The sequence below is a fragment of the Myotis yumanensis genome, unplaced genomic scaffold, assembly GCF_028538775.1.
Source record: "Myotis yumanensis isolate MYYU_CA2020_CCGP unplaced genomic scaffold, mMyoYum1.0.hap1 SCAF_11, whole genome shotgun sequence".
In the NCBI taxonomy this organism is placed as follows: Eukaryota; Metazoa; Chordata; class Mammalia; order Chiroptera; family Vespertilionidae; genus Myotis; species Myotis yumanensis.
This window is the reverse complement of record NW_027223762.1, coordinates 57,886,689-57,899,859: the sequence shown is the minus strand read 5'-3', so window position 1 is coordinate 57,899,859 and position 13,171 is coordinate 57,886,689. Positions and strand designations below refer to the sequence as shown.

Below are 13,171 nucleotides of genomic sequence, written 5' to 3'. Positions count from 1 at the left end.
GTTCACATTTATTCCTCCCCTCCCCTTTTCTCCCTTTTCTTTTGACTTCACCCCAACACTAACCCCTACCCCACTCACCAGTTCCATAACTGCACCCAAAATCAACACAGGCATGAGGTCTTTCCAAGGACTGTAAACAAAGCCTGGGAGCGATACAGGCAATGGGTGAGAAACTCAACCTCATAAAATGTAAGAGAAATCTGGTTCTGCACAAAGACACACGCTGCTGGGGTGGGGAAATGCTGGTGCTATGTGAGTAGGTTATAGATCAGCAGGACTCACCTGGGGTGGGGTCACGGTGGGGGAGAAGGGAGGAGCAGAGTATGTGCCTTTGAGAGGAGATAAATAAGAAGGAGGACACTGCGAACTCATTCAAGCCCTGGTCCCATAGCTCTGTGGCTAGAGGGTCATCCAGATAGGTCCATGTTGTGGGTCCGATCCTCAGTCAGGGCATATCCAAGAAGCCGCTAATGAAGGCACGCAATAAGGGCAACAGGCTCTAAAAATGGTGAACCTCATAGTGACGGAGGATCAGAGTATCCATGGCACCTCCCTCCATATCAGGTGAAGATCATTCGGACTCGAATCTATGAGTCCTGCACTGGAGAGAGGAGTCCTTTGGACTGACCCCCAGACTTGTGGTCCATAAAGTCATGGCATTAAGGTTTGTGGGTAGTGTCTCCCTTTCTGTGATTGACCTTGAAACGGCTTCAGATTCAGGCGGAGAAGGACATCATTGTTGAGTTTATAAGAAATGAAGACTTCCGTTTGCCTGCATGTTGGGAGCACTTTCCATGAGGCTGACAGGCAATGCAATTGATTCCTAAAAGTACTTGGAGCCTCTGGCAATGTCAACAGAATAATTAGGAGCCAGAACTGAAATGCAAAGTTTGAACTGATGCATGTAGATGAGTTCATTGATAAACTTCTTCAAAGTGAGAGTCCGTGATGTCATTCTGGCCTGGCAACGGAAACACTATGTGCTCGAGGGAGCTGAGCAATTGCAGCTAGTGCTCTGGACCAGGACATGGATGATGTCAAGTCCACTGAACAGCAGGAAGAAAAGGATGTGAGGTTGGAGAGGATACCATCACTCCATCACCGGGGGAGAAGCTACCGGAACTTGGACTAGCCCCATCGCTCTCCCAGCCTGCGGTACAGAAGAAGTGGGTACTGGGATCCCAGTAGGCAGAGACCCAGTCTCAAAAGAAGGAACCCTTCCCCTCGTGTCCCAGAGAGGTATCAGTGTAGGAGTCTAAGAAGTCACCACTGCAGGTCCTGAGATAGACCACACACCTCCTGCTCCAAGTCCCCAGGTCATCACCATAGTCACAGATGCAGGTGCCACTCAAATCGATCTAAGAAGGCCCACAGGAAGAGCCACAGAGGGAAGGAGTAATGGGCCGAGGTGGGGTTTAGTTCGACTGGCCTCCTGCAGATGTGAAGTCATCTCTCTCTGTGGAAGGATTGACATCTTCTCCTGAGGCAGCCTTGAGAATACTTTAGGGTTTTCTGTTGTTGTTGTTATTGTTTTAACCTAAAAGATTCTCCATATGTTTTTCTTTTTAAATAAAAGAGGTTTTGAGTTTTGTGTCTCTTTTTGAGAACCACACAATAGCCCACCCACTGGGAAGCAAATAGCCAGCAGATGTGTCCACACGCAGGTCATTCACACTGCAACATGGCCAACCTGACAACATGCTCAGCGAGAGAAGCCAGGCTCAAACCCACAACACGTGACTCAGGGTCTCCTGGGTGGTGGGCCTGCCTTGCAGAGTCTCTCCATGGCTCCTAGTCCCCAGAATGGGGCCGTGTTCTTGTCCTGCCAGATGAACCCCACTCCCATTTCCCATCTTCTCTACGCCTGCGGTTTTCAAGTGACATGACAGAGGCCCTATGGAGCAGCCTCAGGTCTTTTAAAGCAATTCAGTCACCTGTTCTCCCTGAGTGCACCTTCGGTCAGAGACCGCGCACCTCCACGTAGGGAAATGCCAACTTAACTGCAGGTGCACCATGTGAAAGGTTCCAGATTTTCCTCTCACCCCAGGTCTCAGTCTCAACAGTGCTTCTCAATGACTGAGACACAGGTGTCCCTGTGCTTGTAACTGTCACAGCCTCATTCATAACTTCGCATACTGTTCTGAGGCTAAGGAGGGGAGGCTTTATTTTTAATTAAATCAAAGTGGGAAATTATCCCAAAAATGCAAAAACAGAGACTCAAACAATTATAGTGGGGCTCAGGGGTGTGTGTGGGATGGCTGTAGGCAGGACTTCCCAAAGATGAACTGATCCGGGGAACCAAAGAATCAGGAGGCGCCCCCAGATACAGAAGGAGGTGCAGCTGCAGTGGGTCAGGTGACTTGGGGATGGGGAAGAGCAGCCTGGAGAGACCTCTGGGTGGAGACAGAAGAGCCCTGGCCAGCTCCTCTCAGGCAGACACAGAACCCAAATTCCTACCAGGGCCTTTTCTCAGGTTCTGCTTTGCCAACCCCTGGAAAGGACAGACCATGTCCCAAAGGCAGTGGGAATATCCTAGGCAAAGACAGAGAAGAATGAGTAAGGGTGGGCTGTGCAGGCAGATGACCTATCTCAGCGCAGTGGGGGGGGGGGGGGGGAGTTCCCTTTTACTGTTAACTAGAGGCCGAGTGCACATGAAATCATGTACAAGTAGCTCGCTTCCTCCAGCCTCAGCTGGCCACCCCGCCCATTGCTGCTCTTAGCTCTCCAAGGCTAGTAGCTCTTGCCCTTCCCTGCCCACCACGAGAGCTGCTTCCCATTTGGTCGTGACGCCATTACAGCATTATGACCACAGGCCTTTTATGATATAGATCCTCATATTTGGATATTTTTCTATGATTTTCACAGAGAAGGTAGGGGATGGGTAGGGAAAGAGAGAGAAACATTGATGTGAGAGAGACACATCAACTGCATGCTTCCACCATGTACCCCAATGGGGGCCAGGGATCCAACCTGCAACCCAGGTACATGCCCAAGACTTGGAATCTAACGCACCCCCTTCAGGTGTGTGGGATGATGCTCTTACCATTGTGCACACTGGCCACGTCTGGGTGGATGTTTACGTATTAAGGACAGATCAGGGTCATTTTCTCTTAGCAGTTTTATAAATATCTACCACCTCCTTTAGTCTCTAAACTTGAAGACACCCCAACCCACCAGAGGCTCACTTGGCTCAGCAGCCAGCAACCCTCCTGCTGGGCAGATAATCAGCCTGTGCAGAGGTCGCCCACTCCCTCCCTGGGCAGCTCAATGGCGGAAGCACTTATTATAGGTAATAGTTTGCACCTTCCTTGATCATAAATTTTCTTGGAGGAAATGCCAACTCCTAGTCAGATCCCACAGTCACCCCTGCAGCAGAGCTTAGTCCATTTCACACTAACCATGGGACTGAGTGGCCACCAGCCTGGGTTTGGACTAGAGAGAGCCTCAGATCCACACAAAAGGACCCAGAACCAGCTCTGCTGGCAACTGCTCTGGGCTTTTGCCTGCACACACCCACCTGCCCAGCTGCCACCATGGCTCCCAGCCTTGACACCTGAGAGCAATCTGGCTCCTCAACCACCTGAATCTAAAATAGCCCCACCTCAACACCTGGCTGGAGGGTGCAGAGTCCACAGGGGCTCGTCCAGGTCCAGAGCTTCTCCTGGTCACTTCGGTTTTAGTTTCAGGGAGCACACTGACGTCATCATTCCTCGTGGATGGTTGTGTAGCTCACCCCAGTTCCGCACCAGTTACACTGACAGCAGCACCTCCCCTGTGTCACCTCAGTCATGTCCTGCTCTGCCCTCATGAGAACCCTTGCTTCTGGTCACCACGGGGCCCCTGGGCTGTGCTGGTGTTCACATCTGTGTGGACTGATTGGGTGAATAAGTTAAACATACTGACTTTAGAGACTGAGAAAAATGGGGAGAGAGGGTGAAAGATCAATTTGTTGTTCCACTAATTTTTTAAAATATGTTTTATTGATTTTTTACAGAGAGGAAGGAAGGGAGATAGAGAGTTAGAAGCATCGATGAGAGAGAAACATCAATCAGCTGCCTCCTGCACATCTCCCACTGGGGATGTGCCTGCAACCCAGGTACATGCCCTTGACCGGAATCGAACCTGGGACCTTTCAGTCCGCAGGCCGACGCTCTATCCCCTGAGCCAAACCGGTTTCGGAGAATTTTATACATTCTTTGGTTGAATCTTGTTATTGTCCTGACCTGGGATGGAACATGCAACGTTGGCATTACTAAGATGAGTCTCTGACCCACTGTGCTATCCATGCATGGCCACATATATCTGGGATTTTAAGTAAAATAACCCACTAATGTACTGGAAAATGGAGAGATACAAGAATCTCCATGATAATAGGTAATGGTGTATGGCAAGAATAGGATTCATTGGGTTTTATATGTGTTTCCTTTATATGGATACCAGTGGCCCAGTGCACAAAATTTGTGCAAATTAAAAGGGAATTAATTGGAGGAAATATTTTAAAAATACATTTTATTGATTTTTTACAGAGAGGAAGGGAGAGAGATAGAGAGTTAGAAACATCGATGAGAGAGAAACATCGATCAGCTGCCTCCTGCACATCTCCCACTGGGGATGTGCCCGCAACCCAGGTACATGCCCTTGACCGGAATCAAACCTGGGACCTTTCAGTCCACAGGCTGAGGCTCTATCCACCGAGCCAAACCGGTTTCGGCAAAGAGGAGGAAATATTTTAATATTGCTATTTGCCCTTTCTCTATAATAGATGTGTCAGAGATGAAAGAAAATTAGTAAAATGTATATGAAAAATATTCCTCCTGTCAGAGTCTGGGGTGCACTGCAGGACCCAGAGTCAAGTGCCCGTCCACCCGTGGCACCTCAAAATTGCTTGAGACCCAGACCCATCTTGTCCCACTCCCATTGGACAAGATCCAGACCTGGCTGGCCCAACCTTCTTCTGTTAAGCCCAACTGGGTGGGGGGGGGCATAACATGGGGTCCCGTGTCTAGCCCTTCTGCAGGGGGCACAGTCTGAGGTCCCCTGTCAAGCCCCACTGGGTCGGGGGCACAACCTCAGGTCCCTGCCCCGGCCAGATGCCATGCAGCCTCAAGTTCCTGCTGATTGCTTGTTAAGGCTCATTACAGAACATGGCCTCCACTGTGGGCGCAGCCATCTCTGTGACGGTGTGACAGTCCATTTGTATATTCTCTCTTTATTGGGGAGGATATTTCAAATAACTGATTACAAAGGTGGAATATGTCCTTGCAGCAGTTATTCCATATGCCGAGGAAGAAGCACTGAGGAGGGCAGGAGGAAGTTGGGTTCAGGGATGCAGGCATGTATGGAACCACCAAAAGTGAATGTTTCAAAAAATTTACAGTTAAATCAATTGTACTTAAACAAACTTTTAGTAATGTATAAAACTTGCCACGTCCCAATTATTTTACTCTGTAATTATGAAAGGTCTTGTCTTGAGCATATTTGCTGCTACTGTATCAGTATGTTGGAAATAAAATATATGATGTTCTACTGAAATATCTTATCATGTCCATGTTCAGTGCTATCATTTTAGCAGTTTGACTCTGATGATGATGAGAACATTTACAGCAGGGAAGATGGCAAGTACTACAAACCTAGACTTCACTTAATGTATTACTGAATGCTTAGACTTAAAAAGAGTGATGGGCAATGTAAGAAATGCAGATTAAACCTGTGTTAATATGGTACCAGTTTATTTCAATTGTACATAAGATAAAAATTGAGAAAAACAATTTTGCTTCCAGTATTCAAAACCAATAGTTCCATATGGCAAAGAAGTCACTTGAGTCATTGAGGAATGAGTGAAATTCAAACATATGTGTTAGATGCAGCTCTGCCCTCCTATTGGTTAAAATAGTAAACCCATTTAAAAATATGTAAACCATTCTGAACAGACAGAATGACCAAAATACAATGTAACTGCAATGCTTTATGTGTTCGTGCAATTATATAGTTTTTCATAGATTGACCTGTACGGTTTCCACCAATGAGATCGCTTCATTCGATGTGGACAAGACAGTGTGTTGACATCTAAGGTCTATAACAGATGGCACGTGAAAAACGAGAAAACTCATGAGCGGTCCTTAACAGATGGCACGCGAAACACGAGAAAGCTCGTGAGCTGTACAAAAGGTGTTAAAAGCAGCAAGAGGAAAACAGTCAGTTACTTACAAGGGAGTAACCATAGGACTGTCAGCTGATTTCTCAACAGAAACTATGAAGGCCAGAAGGAAGTGGCCAGAAATATTCCAAGTGATGAATACCAAGAACCTACAACCAACTTTATTTTACCCAGCAAAGCTATCATTCAGAATTGAAGGTCAGATAAAGAGCTTCACAGATAAGAAAAAGCTAAAGGAGTTCATCACCACCAAACCAGTACTATATGAAATGCTGAAAGGTATCCTTTAAGAAGAGGAAGGAGAAAAAGGTAAAGATACAAATTATGAACAACAAATACACATCTATCAACAAGTGAATCTAAAAATCAAGTGAATAAATAATCTGATGAACAGAATAAACTGGTGAATATAATAGAGTTAGGAGCATAGAAAGGGAGTGGACTGACTATTCTCAGGGGGAAAGCGGTGTGGTGGTGCAGGAAGAGAATGGATGAAAATCATACACCTATGGATGAGGACAGTGGGAAAGAGAGGTAAGGGCAGAGGGTGGGGTGGGAACTGGGTGGAGGGGAGCTATTTGGGGAAAAAAGAGGAACAACTGTAATAATCCTGAACAATAAAGATTTAATTAAAAACATAAAATAAAATGTACAATTCAGTGGTTTTTATTATATTCAGAGTTGTACAATCTAACAATTACCACTATCTACCTTTAGGCTCTTTCCTTTTTCTTTCTTTCTTTTTAAAAGGACATGCTCAGCCCTAGCTGGTTTGGCTCAGTGGATAGAGCCTGGACCTGTGGATGGGAAGACCTAAGACCATGGGAAAACACATATTGTTTTTGTGATTAATCACTATGCTTTAATTATGTTCAACTGGTAACAATGAAATTGGGTGTCACCACAACATGAGGAACTGTATTAAAGGGTCGCGGCATTAGGAAGGTTGAGACCACTGGTCTAAGGTTTATTTCTACCTCAGTTGCTGGCTCATACCCAGCCTGGCCCAGGTCCCGGCTTGGGCAGGAGGCAAACAACTGATGTGTTTCTTTCACATGGATTATTTCTGTCTTTCCCTCTCTCCCCCACTCTCTCTAAACATCAATGGGAAAATATCCTCGGGTGAGGATTTAAAAAACAAACAAAGGTGGGTAACCTGGTCAGAAGGCCAAATCTTCAAAGTGCATGGAAGCTGCTCATCACAGGGTGTCTGGACTGAACGTTCGAGAGCAGCTCCAGGAAGGCCTGCGGGGATGGCGCCTCCACATTCTGGAAGGTGTTCTGGACTCTGCCAAGCAGGATGAAGTATTTCTCCTCCAGCGAGATGAACCCGAGGTGGTTCTCATTGAACAGGATGATGACTCCAGGGAGGCGCATGAGGTTGTGGAAGCCACTTAAGATAACATTGTGCATGCCATAGAAACACATCCTGCAGGTTCGGGGGTAGTTCTGGTCTCTTGAGCTCACGCTCACAGGCAGAACAAACGGAGCAGGCTGCTCCTCCGAAGCTGCAGCCCTGGACTCCCCGATGCTGGGCTGGGCAGGGCTCTGCCAGCCATGGCCCTGGCTTTCCTCAGTCCCGTCTTCTTGCTGCTGCTGCTTCTGGATCACCTGCTCTTCAATCTCCCGGATCACGCGGGAGAGCTCATTGAAGTTGCAGAAGATCTGGCCATCTCGCTCCTGAGGTGGATCTCAAACGTCCAGATTAACCCTCCCCTGATCTCGGTGACCCTGGCATACTTCCCATGGAAGCTGAGTATGGCAACCTTCTTTGGTCTGAAGCTCTCGTCTTTGAATTGGAAGAGGCCTGGCCTGATGAGGTCGCCCGGGTGGCTTGGCGGGAGGTAGAGGCGGCAGTAGGTCACCCAGTCATACTGCTGTCTGTCCTCCCGCACCAGCTCCAGCCCCCGTTCTCTCCTAATCTGCGGTGGTATATCCATTCGGTGGTCTCTTTGGATCCATTGGATGCTGAACCTGTCCTTCTGAATCTGCAGGTGGCGGCTGTGGGAAAAGCTGTAGAAGTCATCCAGGTACTCCAGCGTGGCTGATTTTCTTTCTGTCAGGCGAATTCTAAAGGAGGGCTTGAATTGCATTGGGTCATCCACATGGGTGTTATGGGAAGGCCTGCTCGTCCCACCAGTAATGCATAAGCCATCTACCACTACATTCAGCAGTGTTCCATAGTCTTTATCTAGCTGCCACAATCCCAAAATGTTTCTGTATGGGTGGCACAGCTTCGCATAGACTTCTCGATAAGACATACCGATCATCTTCAGGTTCTGCAAGGTTTCACAAACACCATACTCTTCACGGCAGCGCCGTCTCCAGATGCTGTCGGTGTGCAGGATGTGGTGGAATTTAGTGCAGGCCTGGGCCAGGCTGGGCTGGTCAGTGCCCAGGAGCAAGGCGAAGATTTTCACTAGCATCTCCACTGGCAGGTCCTGCAGCGAGCAGTACGGGGGCGGCATGGGGCTCGAGATTCCTCCACTCCCCGCACAGCACCGCCCTTCCGTGTCCGCCTCGAGGTGCTTTTTTGCCAGTGCTGGCTTGCCCTAGGCCGCTGCCGTCTCAGCTGGGCCCTGGCAATCCTGTTGACACTCCTTGCCCTTGGCCTCTGCCCTCTCAGCTGGGCCCTGACACTCCTGATGACACCGACATTCCAGCAAAGAGCCCACTTCGCAGAGGCAAGCGCACTCCTCCATGCCTCCACGCGTAACAGCCACCACAGTGAGGGCAGCCACCCCTCAGCAGGGTTTTAAGCTGGCTGGGCCCGCCCTAGAGTCCAACCACGCCCTCTAGTGCCTAGCCACGCCCTCTCAGAGAGGAGCCAATTGTAGGACTTTAAACCCATACCAGTTAACAGTTGCCTCCCTTTCCCAGTGCCCCACCCTGTCCTCCCACCCTAACCCCAGGCAGTCACTAATCTGCTTTCTGTAGGGAGGTGCCACCAGGGAAATGCCTATGGGGGGGTTATGGGGGAGACATTTCCCAGAAATGCAGTAAAAAATAAACACAACTGTGGTACATCTACACAATGGAATACTACACTGCGGTAAAAAAAGAAGGAATTCTTGCCATTTGCAACAGCATGGATGGAACTGGAGAGCATTATGCGAAGTGAAATTAGCCAGTCAGAGAAAGATAAATACCACATGATCTCACTCCTTTGTGGAATATAGAGAACAACATAGACTGATGAACAGGGACAGATCCAAAGAGAGAGAAACAGTGATCAGACTATCAATCCCCAGAGGGAAAGTAGGGGAAGGTGGGGGTAAGGGGAAGAGATCAATCAAAGGACTTGTATGCATGCATTATAAGCCAAACCAATGGACATGGACAACAGGGGGATGAGAACATGAGTGGGTGGGGAGGTTGCGGGTTATTGGGGGGATGAGGACACATTTGTAATACCTTAACCAATAAAGAAATTAAAGATTAAAAAATAAAATAAAATAAAAAACATTCATGAGAACGTTTAAAAATCGGACCCCTCGTACATTGCTGGTGAAAATGTAAAATAGCGGGGCCATGTTGGAAAACGAGAGTCACCCGATGGCCCAGAAGTTTCACATCTAAGTACATACCCAAAAGAAATGGAAACATGTTCACACAAAAAACTTGTACACAATGTTCACAGCGGTGTTATTCATAAGAGCCTCAAACCGGAAACAACCGAAATACTCATCAACTGAAAAATGGGTAAACAACATGTGGTATAACCATACACTAGAATATAGCATACATAAAACTTCAAAATGTTATGCTAAGTGAAAAAAGCCAGTCACAACTAAGATGTCTTTAAATAGAGACACATATAAAACAAGATGATGTACTAATTGATGGATGGGCAAGCTATGATCAGAGGCTGAAAGGAGACTAGCTCTGCCTTTTTGCAAACAATAATGTTTTAGTACTTGCTAGTATGTAGAGTGTTTCTGCTATATTATAGAACATGAAGGGAATTTACTATAAGCATGGAATATCTGTCATTTTAGTCAGAAAGTAATTTGTTTTTAGAGTGCAATGAAAAATCTATACTTGCAGAAAATAAAATTAATGGATTATGAAATAGAAACATGAACAATTTTAGGAAGAGCTTATTTATGATGTAAACACCCCAAAAGGTAAGTAAAACACTGCCCACAATCAAAGGAGATGGAGGTAAATAAAAGTGGGAAAGAGGCTTTTAAAAATATAGATTCTTATAAAGGCACTCTTCTTGAAAGTCTTGTCCACAGCCTTTATAAAATTATATTAAGTCCTCACTTAACAATGTCATTAGGTTCTTGGAACTGCAGCAAAATGATGCATAATAATTACAATTTTACCACAGCCTTATTGATATATATAAAAAAAATGAGTTAAATCCCTGGGGCAATTCATTAGTGTTATAACAAAATGTTTAGTGTTAAACAAAACATTATGCGAGGACCTGCTATATGTGGCAAGAACAAACAAAAACCTTAAAAATCTCCTTCACAAATATTAGCAAAAAGCTTCAGCCATCTGTCACTTGACCAAGTAACCTTAACTTACCCATCTGCCAGAAACACAGTTTTGATCCAACTGTTCGTTTTTAAACTAGTGAGCTGTGCATTGTTGTACCTGTCTCATAGTTAAGATTTTAAAATGAAAGCTACAAGATCTCTGGCAGCATTGGTCTATATATTTTTGCATGTCTATGCATGCTTATATGTTAAACATGGGTCATTTTTTTCTTTCTCTGAATGGTATAGCCAAAATTCATTTTTAAAGAGCTCTATTGAAATCAAGTATATACCCTCAAAAATATAGAGACTACTAAAAACACATAATGAAAGAAAATTAAGTTTTTCTTTTACGTAAGTCTACTGTTTTCATCAGCTAGGAGGACAAAGTGTTCCTGGACTATTGGTCTGCTCTTGATAATAGATTATAAAAGGTTTTATTTATTTTGTTTTAAATGTTTAACCTTTATTCGACCTAAAAAGCAAAGACTTTGAGTCTTACCAAATGTTTGTCAAGGTCACTTGATCTAAGATAAACTTCTAGTTTAAGTTTGTTAGTTTAAATAAAGCAGGCATGTCTTTAGAGTTATTAGAATTAAATATAATACTTTATTCCACCTAGGTTTACTAAAAGTCAAATAAGCTCATGTTATCTCTATTACAAAATGCGTGAGCAAGAAAGGTAACCTCATATGTTGGATTGCCACTTCTGAGGAAGTTGAGACTCAGCTACATAAGAAGAAGCCAGTTGGCTTAAGAAAGTCAGTCCTTAAAACTGGGTCTTTTTAAAACTTACTTTATCCTAATTGGTTTGGCTCAGAAATGAATTTCAGACATTGAGAATTATCCAATATAATAAAAGGCTAATATGCAAATTGGCCCCTCTACTGGGAGTTTGACCCAGGGGGCGGAGCCAGCCGGCCAAACTCTCTCATCCCCTCCCCCTGGCCCATTGAGATGGCCCCAATCAGGGTAGGCAGGCTGGACCCTTTATGTGTACAAATTCGTGCACTTGACCTCTAGTCATGCTTATAATCATTAGTCTCCTTGGTACCTCAAAAGTTGTAAACGCGTGTTCACAGCCAGTAACCACCAAGAAGATGATCTCCCTAAGATTAGAACATCAAAAAAAGAGCAAGGAGAATGACTGATTTAAAAATGTGAACCCGACAGCATTACCTGTGAATACCCCACAGACTCAGCAAAAAAAATAATGGAGGACTCCAAATCAGTAGCACGAATCATGCCAATGCCTTAAATATTGACCACATCTCTCTGTGTGGCTGATAATCTGATCAGAAGGAGGGGAATTGTTAAAAACAAGACAACAGGCCAAAAATGGAGTTGCTTTTACTAAGTCCCACATCACCAAAGCCAAGACTTAACCAGAAATGTACCCTTAAACCAGTCAATCAGAAATCACCTGATCAGCACTAGATAGACCCGCACCACCCCCTAGACTAGAGAAATGTAACTTTGCCTCCAGCAGCCTACTTCTCTGCTTACTATAACATTCTTTCCCCATTCTATTCTGGCTATAAAAATGTTTCATTTTGTACAGCTTCACAGAACTCCTTTTTATCTACTAGATTGCATGCTGCCTGATTTAAATTGATCTTTGCTCAAATATGCACTTCACATGCCCTAAGTGCCAGTCACCATAGGAGAAGCCAGATCCGCCTGACTTGAAGTGAGAGCCTAGCTCTGATCTCAGCACATCAGTGGACCAGGCTTCTGAGAGGAGACTCACTGTGACCGAGTTTCCGGGGCTGCTGCCCTCTGGCCAGAAGGGGGCGTCATCCCGCCCCTAGCTGCTCCCTGCTCTCCCCAGGAAGTCCCGCCCCTGCCGGAAGTTAGAGTCCCTGCCTCTGCAAGATGGTGGCTTTCCAGTGCTCATGGCCTCAGGAAGCGTGAGGCAGGCATGGGACCTTGGGATGGAGCAAAGAGGGCGGCAGGCGGGGCCCTAGAGAAGCTAAGCCCGCGGTGAGGAGTCCCTGCTGGGGCCTCCTAGGCCAGCCCCGTGGCGGAGCAGCGCCCATTGCAGGTGGTCCATTCCCTCCCCCAGAAGGAGGCCAGGCCAGGCCAGGGTAGGGCAGGCTGGGCTCGGTCATCCCGGTGGGACCCCCGCTCTGCGGGCACCAGCTGCGTAGGGAGCCGCCTTCTGAGGTTCGGGTTCCCTCCATCCTCACCTCGCCAGGCTCCCTGCAGAGTGTGACGGAGCCCGGGCCTTCCTCGTGCCCGTGTGGCTCCAGAGTTTCCCAGCGTCCCCCCCCCCCCCCACCTCCTGTGTCAGACCGGGACCCCCCACAGCCACGTGGTTCTGGCCGGAACAGGATTGCAGGGAGATGCGGGGACAGCCGTGGGCCTGAGGTTATGGCCACTTCTCACTTCACCTTCACTCGTGGCGTGAAGGGCACCAGCAATGACAGTTCCAGGGAAGCCATTGCGGGGCCTCAGCCCATGGCAGCCCCTGAAGCCTGTGCCCAGCGAGGAGCTCTCCCGACGCTGCGCCCAGGGAACCTCA

The 13,171-nt window shown here is 46.8% G+C and overlaps 2 pseudogenes; one reads left to right on the top strand and one right to left on the bottom strand.

The window, feature by feature from the left end:
• The first annotated feature begins 505 nt into the window (after positions 1-505).
• Positions 506-1,399, top strand: LOC139019274 (pre-mRNA-splicing factor 38A pseudogene; annotated as a pseudogene).
• A 5,934-nt stretch (positions 1,400-7,333) lies between these two features.
• LOC139019273 (F-box only protein 31 pseudogene) lies at positions 7,334-8,625 on the bottom strand (annotated as a pseudogene).
• Between the last annotated feature and the right edge of the window lie 4,546 nt (positions 8,626-13,171).